Source organism: Ranitomeya variabilis, chromosome 2 (genome assembly GCF_051348905.1).
Source record: "Ranitomeya variabilis isolate aRanVar5 chromosome 2, aRanVar5.hap1, whole genome shotgun sequence".
NCBI classification, from domain to species: domain Eukaryota; kingdom Metazoa; phylum Chordata; class Amphibia; order Anura; family Dendrobatidae; genus Ranitomeya; species Ranitomeya variabilis.
This window is the reverse complement of record NC_135233.1, coordinates 1104765499-1104778951: the sequence shown is the minus strand read 5'-3', so window position 1 is coordinate 1104778951 and position 13453 is coordinate 1104765499. Positions and strand designations below refer to the sequence as shown.

General features: G+C 56.6%; 1 protein-coding gene across 4 annotated transcripts in view; it reads right to left on the bottom strand.

Annotated features, from left to right (window-relative positions):
• The window catches only part of MAPRE3 (microtubule associated protein RP/EB family member 3), a 118112-nt gene extending 114960 nt beyond the window's left edge, over positions 1–3152 (bottom strand). For 2 of the 4 annotated variants that reach the window (XR_013222011.1, XM_077291898.1), the window contains exon 1: positions 3001–3151. The gene's annotated coding sequence lies outside the window, so the exon portion shown is untranslated. Of the gene's footprint in view, positions 1–3000 lie in introns of all 4 variants that reach the window. The other 2 variants (XM_077291902.1, XM_077291903.1) reach the window with 1 other exon arrangement.
• Between the last annotated feature and the right edge of the window lie 10301 nt (positions 3153–13453).

The window sequence follows — 13453 nt, the reverse complement described above, 5'->3', positions numbered from 1 at the left end:
GTGTATCACATTGTGCTGTGCAGTGTCAGTGTATCACGTTGTCAGTGTGTCACGTTGTGTTGCGCAGTGTCAGTGTGTCACACTGTGCTGTACAGTGTCAGTATGTCACGTTGTCAGTGTGTCACATTGTGTTGTGCTGTGTCAGTGTATCATGTTGTGTTGTGCAGTGTCACATTGTGCTGTGCAGTGTCAGTGTATCAAGTTGTCAGTGTGTCACGTTGTGTTGTGCTGTGTCAGTGTGTCACGTTGCGTTGTGCAGTGTCAGTGTATCACGTTGTGTTGTGCAGTGTCACATTGTGCTGTGCAGTGTCAGTGTATCAGGTTGTCAGTGTGTCACGTTGTATTGTGCAGTGTCAGTGTGTCACGTTGTGTTGTGCAGTGTCAGTGTAACATTGTGCTGTGCAGTGTCAGTGTATCACATTGTCAGTATGTCACGTTGTGTTGTGCAGTGTCAGTGTCACGTTGTGCTGTGCAGTCAGTGTGTCACGTTGTGTTGTACAGTGTCAGTGTGTCACGTTGTGTTGTGCAGTGTCAGTGTATCACGTTGTGTTGTGCAGTGTCACATTGTGCTGTGCAGTGTCAGTGTGTCACGTTGTCAGTGTGTCACGTTGTGTTGTGTCAGTGTGTCACGTTGTGTTGTGCAGTGTCAGTGTAACATTCTGCTGTGCACTGTCAGTGTATCACGTTGTCAGTGTGTCACGTTGTGTTGTGCAGTGTCCATGTATCACGTTGTGTTGTGCAGTGTCAGTGTAATATTGTGCTGTGCAGTGTCAGTGTGTCACGTTGTGCTGTGCAGTGTCAGTGTATCACGTTGTGCAGTGTCAGTGTAACATTGTGCTGTGCACTGTCAGTGTATCACGTTGTCAGTGTGTCACGTTGTGTTGTGCAGTGTCAGTGTAACATTGTGTTGTGCAGTGTCAGTGTATCACGTTGTCAGTGTGTCACGTTTTATTGTACAGTGTCAGTGCGTCACGTTGTGTTGTGCAGTGTCAGTGTATCACGTTGTGTTGTGCAGTGTCAGTGTATCACGTTGTGTTGTGCAGTGTCAGTGTGTCACGTTGTGTTGTGCAGTCAGTGTAACATTGTGCGGTGCACTGTCAGTGTATCACGTTGTCAGTGTATCACGTTGTGTTGTGCAGTGTCAGTGTATCACGTTGTGTTGTGCATTGTCAGTGTGTCACATTGTGTTGTGCAGTGTCAGTGTAACATTGTGCTGTGCAGTGTCAGTGTATCACGTTGTCAGTATGTCACGTTGTGTTGTGCAGTCAGTGTATCACGTTGTGTTGTGCAGTGTCAGTGTGTCACGTTGTCAGTATGTCACGTTGTGTTGTGCAGTGTGAGTGTATCACGTTGTGTTGTGCAGTGTCAGTGTATCGCGTTGTGTTGTACAGTGTCCGTGTATCACGTTGTGTTGTGCAGTGTCAGTGTGTCACATTGTGTTGTGCAGTGTCAGTGTAACATTGTGCTGTGCAGTGTCAGTGTATCATGTTGTCAGTGTGTCACGTTGTGTTGTGCAGTGTCAGTGTAACATTGTGTTGTGCAGTGTCAGTGTATCACGTTGTGCAGTGTCAGTGTAACATTGTGCTGTGCAGTGTCAGTGTATCACGTTGTCAGTGTGTCACGTTGTGTTGTGCAGTGTCAGTGTAACATTGTGTTGTGCAGTGTCAGTGTATCACGTTGTCAGTGTGTTACGTTGTGTTGTGTCAGTGTGTCACGTTTGTGTTGTGCAGTGTCAGCGTGTCACGTTGTGTTGTGCAGTGTCAGTGTAACATTGTGCTGTGCAGTATCAGTGTATCACGTTGTCAGTGTGTCACGTTGTCAGTGTGTCACGTTGTCAGTGTGTCACGTTGTGCTGTGCAGTGTCAGTGTGTCACGTTGTGTTGTGCAGTGTCAGCGTGTCACGTTGTGTTGTGCAGTGTCAGTGTAACATTGTGCTGTGCAGTATCAGTGTATCACGTTGTCAGTGTGTCACGTTGTGTTGTGCAGTGTCAGTGTATCACGTTGTCAGTGTGTCACGTTGTGTTGTGCTGTGTCAGTGTGTCACGTTGTGTTGTGCAGTGTCAGTGTATCACGTTGTCAGTGTGTCACGGTGTGTTGTGCAGTGTCAGTGTGTCACGTTGTCAGTGTGTCACGTTGTGTTGTGCAGTGTCAGTGTATCACGTTGTCAGTGTGTCACGTTGTGTTGTGCAGTGTCAGTGTATCACGTTGTCAGTGTGTCACGTTGTGTTGTGCAGTGTCAGTGTAACATTCTGCTGTGCAGTATCAGTGTATCACGTTGTCAGTGTGTCACGTTGTGTTGTGCAGTGTCAGTGTATCACGTTGTCAGTGTGTCACGTTGTGTTGTGCTGTGTCAGTGTGTCACGTTGTGTTGTGCAGTGTCAGTGTATCACGTTGTCAGTGTGTCACGGTGTGTTGTGCAGTGTCAGTGTGTCACGTTGTCAGTGTGTCACGGTGTGTTGTGCAGTGTCAGTGTATCACGTTGTCAGTGTGTCACGGTGTGTTGTGCAGTGTCAGTGTGTCACGTTGTCAGTGTGTCACGTTGTGTTGTGCAGTGTCAGTGTATCACGTTGTCAGTGTGTCACGTTGTGTTGTGCAGTGTCAGTGTATCACGTTGTCAGTGTGTCACGTTGTGTTGTGCTGTGTCAGTGCATCACGTTGTCAGTGTGTCACGGTGTGTTGTGCAGTGTCAGTGTATCACGTTGTCAGTGTGTCACGGTGTGTTGTGCAGTGTCAGTGTGTCACGTTGTCAGTGTGTCACGTTGTGTTGTGCAGTGTCAGTGTATCACGTTGTCAGTGTGTCACGTTGTGTTGTGCAGTGTCAGTGTAACATTGTGCTGTGCAGTATCAGTGTATCACGTTGTCAGTGTGTCACGTTGTGTTGTGCAGTGTCAGTGTATCACGTTGTCAGTGTGTCACGGTGTGTTGTGCAGTGCCAGTACCTGACGCTGTGTTGTCGCGCTGTACAGATGCTGTGTCACGCTGTGTCAGTTGTGCACTCACCGCGCTGTGTGGATCACGCTTCCTCCATACACCCGGTCTCCGTGCTCCCGGTTCGTTAGGTCCCTGCTCCCCGCCTGTCTCACCGGATCCCGGTCAGGCCGCCGCAATGTGCGGCTCCAACGCACAGAGGACTGCGCATGTGCAAGACCGGAGCCGAGCCTGGAAGGGAGGGGGTGCACTATACGGGAGGGGGTGACTGGAGCGGTACAGAGGAGGATGCTGAAGGGGCACAAGGGAGGAGGAACAGGAGCTGGAGAAATGAGGAAGGAGGTGACCCAAGATATGGGGGGATACAGACAATGGATACAAGAGGGGAGGACCAGAGAGTAGAGAGGATACAGAAGAGGAGGAATGAGGTGTGAGAGAAAGGGGAGACCCAAGAGGTGGAGTGGAAACAAGAGGGGGACCTGAGGGCAGAGTGGATACAAGAGGGGGACCTGAGGGCAGAGTGGATACAACAGGGGGACCCGAGGGCAGTGTGGATACAAGAGGGGGACCTGAGGACAGAGTGGATACAAGAGGGGGACCTGAGGACAGAGTGGATACAAGAGGGGGACCCGAGGGCAGAGTGGATACACGAGGGGGACCTGAGGGTAGTGTGTATACAAGAGGGGGACCTGAGGGCAGAGTGGATACAACAGGGGGACCAGAGGGCAGAGTGGATACAAGAGGGGGACCAGAGGGCAGAGTGGATACAAGAGGGGGACCAGAGGGCAGAGTGGATACAAGAGGGGGACCTGAGGGCAGAGTGGATACAAGAGGAGGACCAGAGGGCAGAGTGGATACAAGAGGGGGACCAGAGGGCAGAGTGGATACAAGAGGGGGACCTGAGGGCAGAGTGGATACAAGAGGGGGACCAGAGGGCAGAGTGGATACAAGAGGGGGACCTGAGGGCAGAGTGGATACAAGAGGGGGACCAGAGGGCAGAGTGGATACAAGAGGGGGACCCGAGGGCAGTGTGGATACAACAGGGGGACCTGAGGGCAGAGTGGATACAAGAGGGGGACCAGAGGGCAGAGTGGATACAAGAGGGGGACCAGAGGGCAGAGTGGATACAAGAGGGGGACCAGAGGGCAGAGTGGATACAAGAGGGGGACCTGAGGGCAGAGTGGATACCAGAGGGCAGAGTGGATACAAGAGGGGGACCCGAGGGCAGTGTGGATACAAGAGGGGGACCAGAGGGCAGAGTGGATACAAGAGGGGGACCCGAGTGCAGTGTGGATACAAGAGGGGGACCTGAGGGCAGAGTGGATACAAGAGGGGGACCTGAGGGCAGAGTGGATACAAGAGGGGGACCCGAGGACAGAGTGGATACAAGAGGGGGACCCGAGGGCAGAGTGGATACACGAGGGGGACCAGAGGGCAGAGTGGATACAAGAGGGGGACCAGAGGGCAGAGTGGATACAAGAGGGGGACCAGAGGGCAGAGTGGATACAAGAGGGGGACCTGAGGGCAGAGTGGATACAAGAGGGGGACCAGAGGGCAGAGTGGATACAAGAGGGGGACCAGAGGGCAGAGTGGATACAAAAGGGGGACCTGAGGGCAGAGTGGATACAAGAGGGGGACCTGAGGGCAGAGTGGATACAAGAGGGGGACCAGAGGGCAGAGTGGATACAAGAGGGGGACCCGAGGGCAGTGTGGATACAACAGGGGGACCTGAGGGCAGAGTGGATACAAGAGGGGGACCAGAGGGCAGAGTGGATACAAGAGGGGGACCAGAGGGCAGAGTGGATACAAGAGGGGGACCAGAGGGCAGAGTGGATACAAGAGGGGGACCTGAGGGCAGAGTGGATACCAGAGGGCAGAGTGGATACAAGAGGGGGACCCGAGGGCAGTGTGGATACAAGAGGGGGACCAGAGGGCAGAGTGGATACAAGAGGGGGACCCGAGGGCAGTGTGGATACAAGAGGGGGACCTGAGGGCAGAGTGGATACAAGAGGGGGACCAGAGGGCAGAGTGGATACAAGAGGGGGACCAGAGGGCAGAGTGGATACAAGAGGGGGACCAGAGGGCAGAGTGGATACAAGAGGGGGACCTGAGGGCAGAGTGGATACAAGAGGGGGACCAGAGGGCAGAGTGGATACAAGAGGGGGACCAGAGGGCAGAGTGGATACAAGAGGGGGACCTGAGGGCAGAGTGGATACAAGAGGGGGACCAGAGGGCAGAGTGGATACAAGAGGGGGACCTGAGGGCAGAGTGGATACAAGAGGGGGACCAGAGGGCAGAGTGGATACAAGAGGGGGACCCGAGGGCAGTGTGGATACAACAGGGGGACCTGAGGGCAGAGTGGATACAAGAGGTGGACCAGAGGGCAGAGTGGATACAAGAGGGGGACCAGAGGGCAGAGTGGATACAAGAGGGGGACCAGAGGGCAGAGTGGATACAAGAGGGGGACCTGAGGGCAGAGTGGATACCAGAGGGCAGAGTGGATACAAGAGGGGGACCCGAGGGCAGTGTGGATACAAGAGGGGGACCAGAGGGCAGAGTGGATACAAGAGGGGGACCCGAGGGCAGTGTGGATACAAGAGGGGGACCTGAGGGCAGAGTGGATACAAGAGGGGGACCTGAGGGCAGAGTGGATACAAGAGGGGGACCTGAGGACAGAGTGGATACAAGAGGGGGACCCGAGGGCAGAGTGGATACACGAGGGGGACCTGAGGGCAGTGTGTATACAAGAGGGGGACCTGAGGGCAGAGTGGATACAAGAGGGGGACCAGAGGGCAGAGTGGATACAAGAGGGGGACCAGAGGGCAGAGTGGATACAAGAGGGGGACCAGAGGGCAGAGTGGATACAAGAGGGGGACCTGAGGGCAGAGTGGATACAAGAGGGGGACCAGAGGGCAGAGTGGATACAAGAGGGGGACCTGAGGGCAGAGTGGATACAAGAGGGGGACCTGAGGGCAGAGTGGATACAAGAGGGGGACCCGAGGGCAGTGTGGATACAACAGGGGGACCTGAGGGCAGAGTGGATACAAGAGGGGGACCAGAGGGCAGAGTGGATACAAGAGGGGGACCAGAGGGCAGAGTGGATACAAGAGGGGGACCAGAGGGCAGAGTGGATACAAGAGGGGGACCTGAGGGCAGAGTGGATACAAGAGGGGGACCAGAGGGCAGAGTGGATACAAGAGGGGGACCCGAGGGCAGTGTGGATACAACAGGGGGACCTGAGGGCAGAGTGGATACAAGAGGGGGACCAGAGGGCAGAGTGGATACAAGAGGGGGACCAGAGGGCAGAGTGGATACAAGAGGGGGACCAGAGGGCAGAGTGGATACAAGAGGGGGACCTGAGGGCAGAGTGGATACCAGAGGGCAGAGTGGATACAAGAGGGGGACCCGAGGGCAGTGTGGATACAAGAGGGGGACCAGAGGGCAGAGTGGATACAAGAGGGGGACCCGAGAGCAGTGTGGATACAAGAGGGGGACCTGAGGGCAGAGTGGATACAAGAGGGGGACCTGAGGGCAGAGTGGATACAAGAGGGGGACCTGAGGGCAGAGTGGATACAAGAGGGGGACCTGAGGGCAGAGCTGATACAAGAGGGGAACCTGAGGGCAGAGTGGACACAAGAGGGGGACCCCAGGGCAGAGTGGATACAAGAGGGGGACCCGAGGGCAGTGTGGATACAAGAGGGGGACCCGAGGGCAGTGTGGATACAAGAGGGGGACCCGGGGGCAGAGTGGATACAAGAGGGGGACCCGAGGGCAGAGTGGATACAAGAGGGGGACCCGAGGGCAGTGTGGATACAAGAGGGGGACCCGGGGGCAGAGTGGATACAAGAGGGGGACCCGAGGGCAGAGTGGATACAAGAGGGGGACCCGAGGGCAGAGTGGACACAAGAGGGGGACCCGAGGGCAGAGTGGATACAAGAGGGGGACCCGAGGGCAGAGTGGATACAAGAGGGGGACCCGAGGGCAGAGTGGATACAAGAGGGGGACCTGAGGGCAGAGTGGATACAAGAGGGGGACCCGAGGGCAGAGTGGATACAAGAGGGGGACCCGAGGGCAGTGTGGATACAAGAGGGGGACCTGAGGGCAGAGTGGATACAAGAGGGACCCGAGGGCAGAGTGGATACAAGAGGGGGACCCGAGGGCAGTGTGGATACAAGAGGGGGACCTGGGGGCAGAGCTGATACAAGAGGGGAACCTGAGGGCAGAGTGGACACAAGAGAGGAACCTGAGGGCAGAGTGGATACAAGAGGGGGACCCGAGGGTAGAGTGGATACAAGAGGGGGACCCGAGGGCAGTGTGGCTACAAGAGGGGGACCTGAGGACAGAGTGGCTACAAGAGGGGGATCTGAGGGCAGAGTGGATACAAGAGGGGGACCTGAGGGCAGAGTGGATACAAGAGGGGGATCTGAGGGCAGAGTGGATACAAGAGGGGGACCCGAGGGCAGAGTGGATACAATAGGGGGAACTGAGGGCAGAGTGGATACAAGAGGGGGAACTGAGGGCAGAGTGGATACAAGAGGGGGACCTGAGGGCAGAGTGGATACAAGAGGGGGAACTGAGGGCAGAGTGGATACAAGAGGGGGAACTGAGGGCAGAGTGGATACAATAGGGGGAACTGAGGGCAGAGTGGATACAAGAGGGGGAACTGAGGGCAGAGTGGATACAAGAGGGGGACCTGAGGGCAGCGTGGATACAAGAGGGGGGCCTGAGGGTAGAGCTGATACAAGAGGGGGACCCGAGGACAGAGTGGATACAAGAGGGGGATCTGAGGGCAGAGTGGATACAAGAGGGGGACCTGAGGGCAGAGTGGATACAAGAGGGGGACCCAAGGGCAGAGTGGATACAAGAGGGGGACCCGAGGGCAGTGTGGATACAAGAGGGGGACTCGAGGGCAGAGTATGTACAAGGGGGGGACCCAAAGGCAGAGTGGATACAAGAGGGGGGCTTGAGGCAGAGTGGATACAAAACGGGTACCCGATGGCAGAGTGGATACAAAAGGGGGGCCTGATGGCAGAGTGGATACAAGAAGGGGACCCGAGAGCATAGTGTATACAAGAGGGGGACCCGAGAGAAGAGTGGATACAGAAGAAGAGAAACAAGAAAGCAGGGGTCTGAAAAAAAGAAAAGAAAGACCACAAGACATTGGGGGATTCAAGAAGGGGGTACAGTAGGGGGGAGTGGCTACAGGAAAGTTGAGAGATATAGGGGACTCAAGAAGGATAGGGATATACGAGGTGGGACATTAGAAGAGTAGAATATAGGGAGAGATAAGTAGCTATTTAAAGGGTCCACAACAATGGATGGGGAGTGCAAGAGGGATATATGAGGGATATACACACAGTGCATATCTAATATATAATTGCCTAGAATACTACTTCCTGCAATTTGTGCCAACTTCCGTGGCTTTGTCCGGAGCTATTGTCCGGAGCTATTGTCCGGAGCTAATGTCCGGAGCTAATGTCCGGAGCTAATGTCCGGAGATAAGTGACGTCACCAGTGTCCTACACCCAGGCAGAACACAGTGGCCCCAGGTAGAGCACAGGGGCCCCAGGCAAAACATGGGGCCCCAGGCAGAGCACAGGGGCCCCAGGCAGCATATGGGGCCCCAGGCAGAGCACAGGGGCCCCAGGCAGCATATGGGGCCCCAGGCAGAGCACAGTGGCCCCAGGCAGAGCACACACCAAATCGGAGGCCGAGGGGCCCCGCCAACCAAATCGGAGGCCGAGGAGCCCCGCCCACCAAATCGAAGGCCGAGTGGCCCCGCCCACCAAAGCGGAGGCCGAGGGGCCCGGCCCCGCCCACCAAAGCGGAGGCCGAGGGGCCCCGACCACCACATCGGAGGCCGAGGGGCCCCGCCCACCAAATCGGAGGCCGAGGGTCCCCGCCCACCAAATCGGAGGCCGAGGGTCCCCGCCCACCAAATCGGAGGCCGAGGGTCCCCGCCCACCAAATCGGAGGCCGAGGGTCCCCGCCCACCAAATCGGAGGCCGAGGGTCCCCGCCCACCAAATCGGAGGCCGAGGGTCCCCGCCCACCAAATCGGAGGCCGGGGGTCCCCGCCCTCCAAATCGGAGGCCGGGGGTCCCCGCCCTCCAAATCGGAGGCCGGGGGTCCCCGACCTCCAAATCGGAGGCCGAGGGTCCCCGCCCACCAAATCGGAGGATAAGGGGCCCCGCCCACGAAATCGGAGGCCGAGGGGCCCCACCAACCAAAACGGAGGCCGAGGAGCCCCGCCCACCAAATCGAAGGCCGAGCGGCCCCGCCCACCAAAGCGGAGGCAGAGGGACCCCGCCCACCAAATCGGAGGCCGTGGGGCCCCGCCAACCAAAGCGGAGGCCGAGGGGCCCGGCCCCGCCCAGCAAAGCGGAGGCCGAGGGGCCCCGACCACCACATCGGAGGCCGAGGGTCCCCGCCAACCAAAGCGGAGGCCGAGGGTCCCCGCCCACCAAATCGGAGGCCGAGGGTCCCCGCCCACCAAATCGGAGGCCGGTCCCCGCCCACCAAATCGGAGGCCGAGGGTCCCCACCCACCAAATCGGAGGACGAGGGGCCCCACCAACCAAATCGGAGGCAGAGGAGCCCCGCCCACCAAAAGTAAGTGCGGCCCCAAAAGTAAGTGCGCCCCCGGGTGCAAAAGTAAGTGCGCCCCCGGGTGCAAAAGTAAGTGCGCCCCCGGGTGCAAAAGTAAGTGCGCCCCCGGGTGCAAAAGTAAGTGCGCCCCCGGGTGCAAAAGTAAGTGCGCCCCCGGGTGCAAAAGTAAGTGCGCCCCCGGGTGCAAAAGTAAGCGCGCCCCCGGCCCCGGGTGCAAAAGTAAGCGCGCCCCCCAGTCCCGTGTGTGAAAAGTGCTGCTGTAAAGCTGGTAGCGCTGTTCAAGCACCATGTATTTCCTTCAGGAAATGCCCATCTAATATATAATTGCCTAGAATACTACTTCCTGCAATTTGTGCCAACTTCCGTGGCTTTGTCCGGAGCTAATGTCCGGAGATAATGTCCGGAGCTAATGTCCGGAGATAAGTGACGTCACCAGTGTCCTACACCCAGGCAGAGCACAGGGACCCCAGGCAGCATATGGGGCCCCAGGCAGAGCACAGGGGCCCCAGGCAGCATATGGGGCCCCAGGCAGAGCACAGTGGTCCCAGGCAGAGCACAGGGGCCCCAGGCAGCCTATGGGGCCCCAGGCAGAGCACAGTGGCCCCAGGCAGAGCACAGGGGCCCCAGGCAGAGCACAGGGGCCCCAGGCAGCATATGGGGCCCCAGGCAGAGCACAGTGGCCCCAGGCAGAGCACAGGGGCCCCAGGCAGAACATGGGGCCCCAGGCAGAGCACAGGGGCCCCAGGCAGCATATGGGGCCCCAGGCAGAGCACAGTGGCCCTAGGCAGAGCACAGGGGCCCCAGGCAGAACACAGGGGCCCCAGGCAGCATATGGGGCCCCAGGCAGAGCACAGGGGCCCCAGGCAGCATATGGGGCCCCAGGCAGAGCACAGTGGCCCCAGGCAGCATATGGGGCCCCAGGCAGAGCACAGTGGCCCCAGGCAGAGCACAGGGGCCCCAGGCAGCATATGGGGCCCCAGGCAGAGCACAGTGGTCCCAGGCAGAGCACAGGGGCCCCAGGCAGCTTATGGGGCCCCAGGCAGAGCACAGGGGCCCCAGGCAGCATATGGGGCCCCAGGCAGAGCACAGTGGCCCCAGGTAGAGCACAGGGGCCCCAGGCAGAGCACAGGGGTCCCAGGCAGCATATGGGGACCCATGCAGAGCACAGGGGCCCCAGGCAGCATATGGGGCCCCAGGCAGAGCACAGGGGCCCCAGGAAGCATATGGGGCCCCAGGCAGAGCACAGTGGCCCCAGGCAGAGCACAGGGGCCCCAGGCAGAACATGGGGCCCCAGGCAGAGCACAGGGGCCCCAGGCAGCATATGGGGCCCCAGGCAGAGCACAGGGGCCCCAGGCAGCATATGGGGCCCCAGGCAGAGCACAGTGGCCCCAGGCAGAGCACAGGGGCCCCAGGCAGCATATGGGGCCCCAGGCAGAGCACAGTGGTCCCAGGCAGAGCACAGGGGCCCCAGGCAGCTTATGGGGCCCCAGGCAGAGCACAGTGGCCCCAGGCAGAACATGGGGCCCCAGGCAGAGCACAGGTGCCCCAGGCAGAGCACAGGGGCCCCAGGCAGCATATGGGGCCCCAGGCAGCATATGGGGCCCCAGGCAGCATATGTGGCCCCAGGCAGCATATGGGGCCCCAGGCAGAGCACAGCGATATTTTGGACCACTGTGCGGTGTTTCAGACCCCCTGTGTGATGTCTGGGGCCCTGTTCTTAAGTATATTAAAGATTAAAGTAACGTGTATTAAAGTATATTATAGATCAAATTTGACACGTTTATGAGCACCATTGAGTGATATACTCAAGAATGACATAATTTTTCAACATTTTATGGTTTCAAACTGTAAACACTCAGAGTTTTTTTTACTTCAACCAGAAAACCTTAACGGTTCATAAAAAACTTGACTGTTCAGGATATGATAAAAGTCATAGTATTCTGAATCTTTAACTTATAAAGATACCTTTACATGGGGTGATTATTGGTTCCAGAGAGGCTTTCGGCCGATAATCGTACACATGGCTGGTGACAGGATAATACAATATAAACGTTCAAAGGTAAACACTGATAACATTAAAATCTAATATATAATTGCCTAGAATACTACTTCCGGCAATTTGTGCCAACTTCCGTGGCTTTGTCCGGAGATAATGTCCGGAGATAAGTGACGTCACCAGCGTCCTACACCCGCTCAGGGTGGACAAAGATATATGCCTTCATGGTGCGCGGCACTTTTCTGATTGGTTGCCGCCTGCCGCGAGCGACCAATCAGAAATGTGCCGTACTGTCAAGAATTGTCAAGAGCTGGTGAGTGCAGCCATTTTTTGTTCTTTCTTACTATTATTTATTAATTGTATTATTCTTACATTTGAATAAATAAAGTATATATGGATTCTAGACTCCCGATTCTTTAGAATCGGGCTGCCATCTAGTTATACATAAAGGGCTAATCCTGCCCTATTGGAGGGGATACAGGAGGACAAACACGCCTCAGGGGAATACAAGAGGGTTAGACAGAAGAAGGATATGGGATGCAGGTAGGAAGAGAGTACAGACAAGGGAGATTCAGAATGGGTGGGATATAGGCAGGGGTGGATTAAGGGTAGCCAGGGCCCCGGGCTGTTCAGACTCTGTTGTCCGCCATCACTTCTTCCAGCCAGGGCTCATCTCTGCAGGAAATAACACAGTTATCTCGAGCTCCGCTTGCAGAACACATTACTTAATTTTTCCCAACTTCTACATTACACCACATGAAGAAAAAGAGGCAACATAGTGTCACTCTACACAGTAACAGGACAGCCCCCCCCATTTAAAACAGTATACTCAAAAAATAAAATAAATACATCACTGCAGTAATAATATCCCTATATTAGTCCCTATGGTAATAATATTCCCCACCCTGGCCCTGTTTATCTCATTCCTGGCTTCAGCCATATGTTCTCCCATCCTGCCCTCATGAGTATCCATTCTGCCCCATATGATCTCCCCATCCTGCCCCATCTGTCTCCATCGTATCCATCCTGCCCCATGATCCAATACTGCCCCATGATCCTGCACGATCTGTCTCCAATCCTGTCCCATATCTCCATTCTGCCCTGTACCTCCATTCTGCCTCCTATGTCTCCAGCATTCTGCCCCTTGTCTCCAGCATTTCTGCCCCCAGTGTCTCCAGCATTTCTGCCCCCAGTGTCTCCAGCATTTCTGCCCCCAGAGTGTCCAGCATTTCTGCCCCCAGAGTGTCCAGCATTTCTGCCCCCAGTGTCTCCAGCATTTCTGCCCCCAGAGTGTCCAGCATCTCTGCCCCATCTGTGTCCAGCATCTCTGCCCCATCTGTGTCCAGCATCTCTGCCCTCATCTGTGTCCAGCATCTCTGCCCTCATCTGTGTCCAGCATCTCTGCCCCAATCTGTGTCCAGCATCTCTGCCCCATCTGTGTCCAGCATCTCTGCCCTCATCTGTGTCCAGCATCTCTGCCCTCATCTGTGTCCAGCATCTCTGCCCTCATCTGTGTCCAGCATCTCTGCCCCATCTGTGTCCAGCATCTCTGCCCCATCTGTGTCCAGCATCTCTGCCCCATCTGTGTCCAGCATCTCTGCCCCATCTGTGTCCAGCATCTCTGCCCCATCTGTGTCCAGCATCTCTGCCCCATCTGTGTCCAGCATCTCTGCCCCATCTGTGTCCAGCATTTCTGCCCCATCTGTGTCCAGCATTTCTGCCCCATCTGTGTCCAGCATCTCTGCCCCATCTGTGTCCAGCATCTCTGCCCCATCTGTGTCCAGCATCTCTTCCCCATCTGTGTCCAGCATCTCTGCCCCATCTGTGTCCAGCAACTCTGCCCCATCTGTGTCCAGCATCTCTGCCCCATCTGTGTCCAGCATCTCTGCTCCGTGTCCAGCATCTCTGCCCCCCAGTGTGTC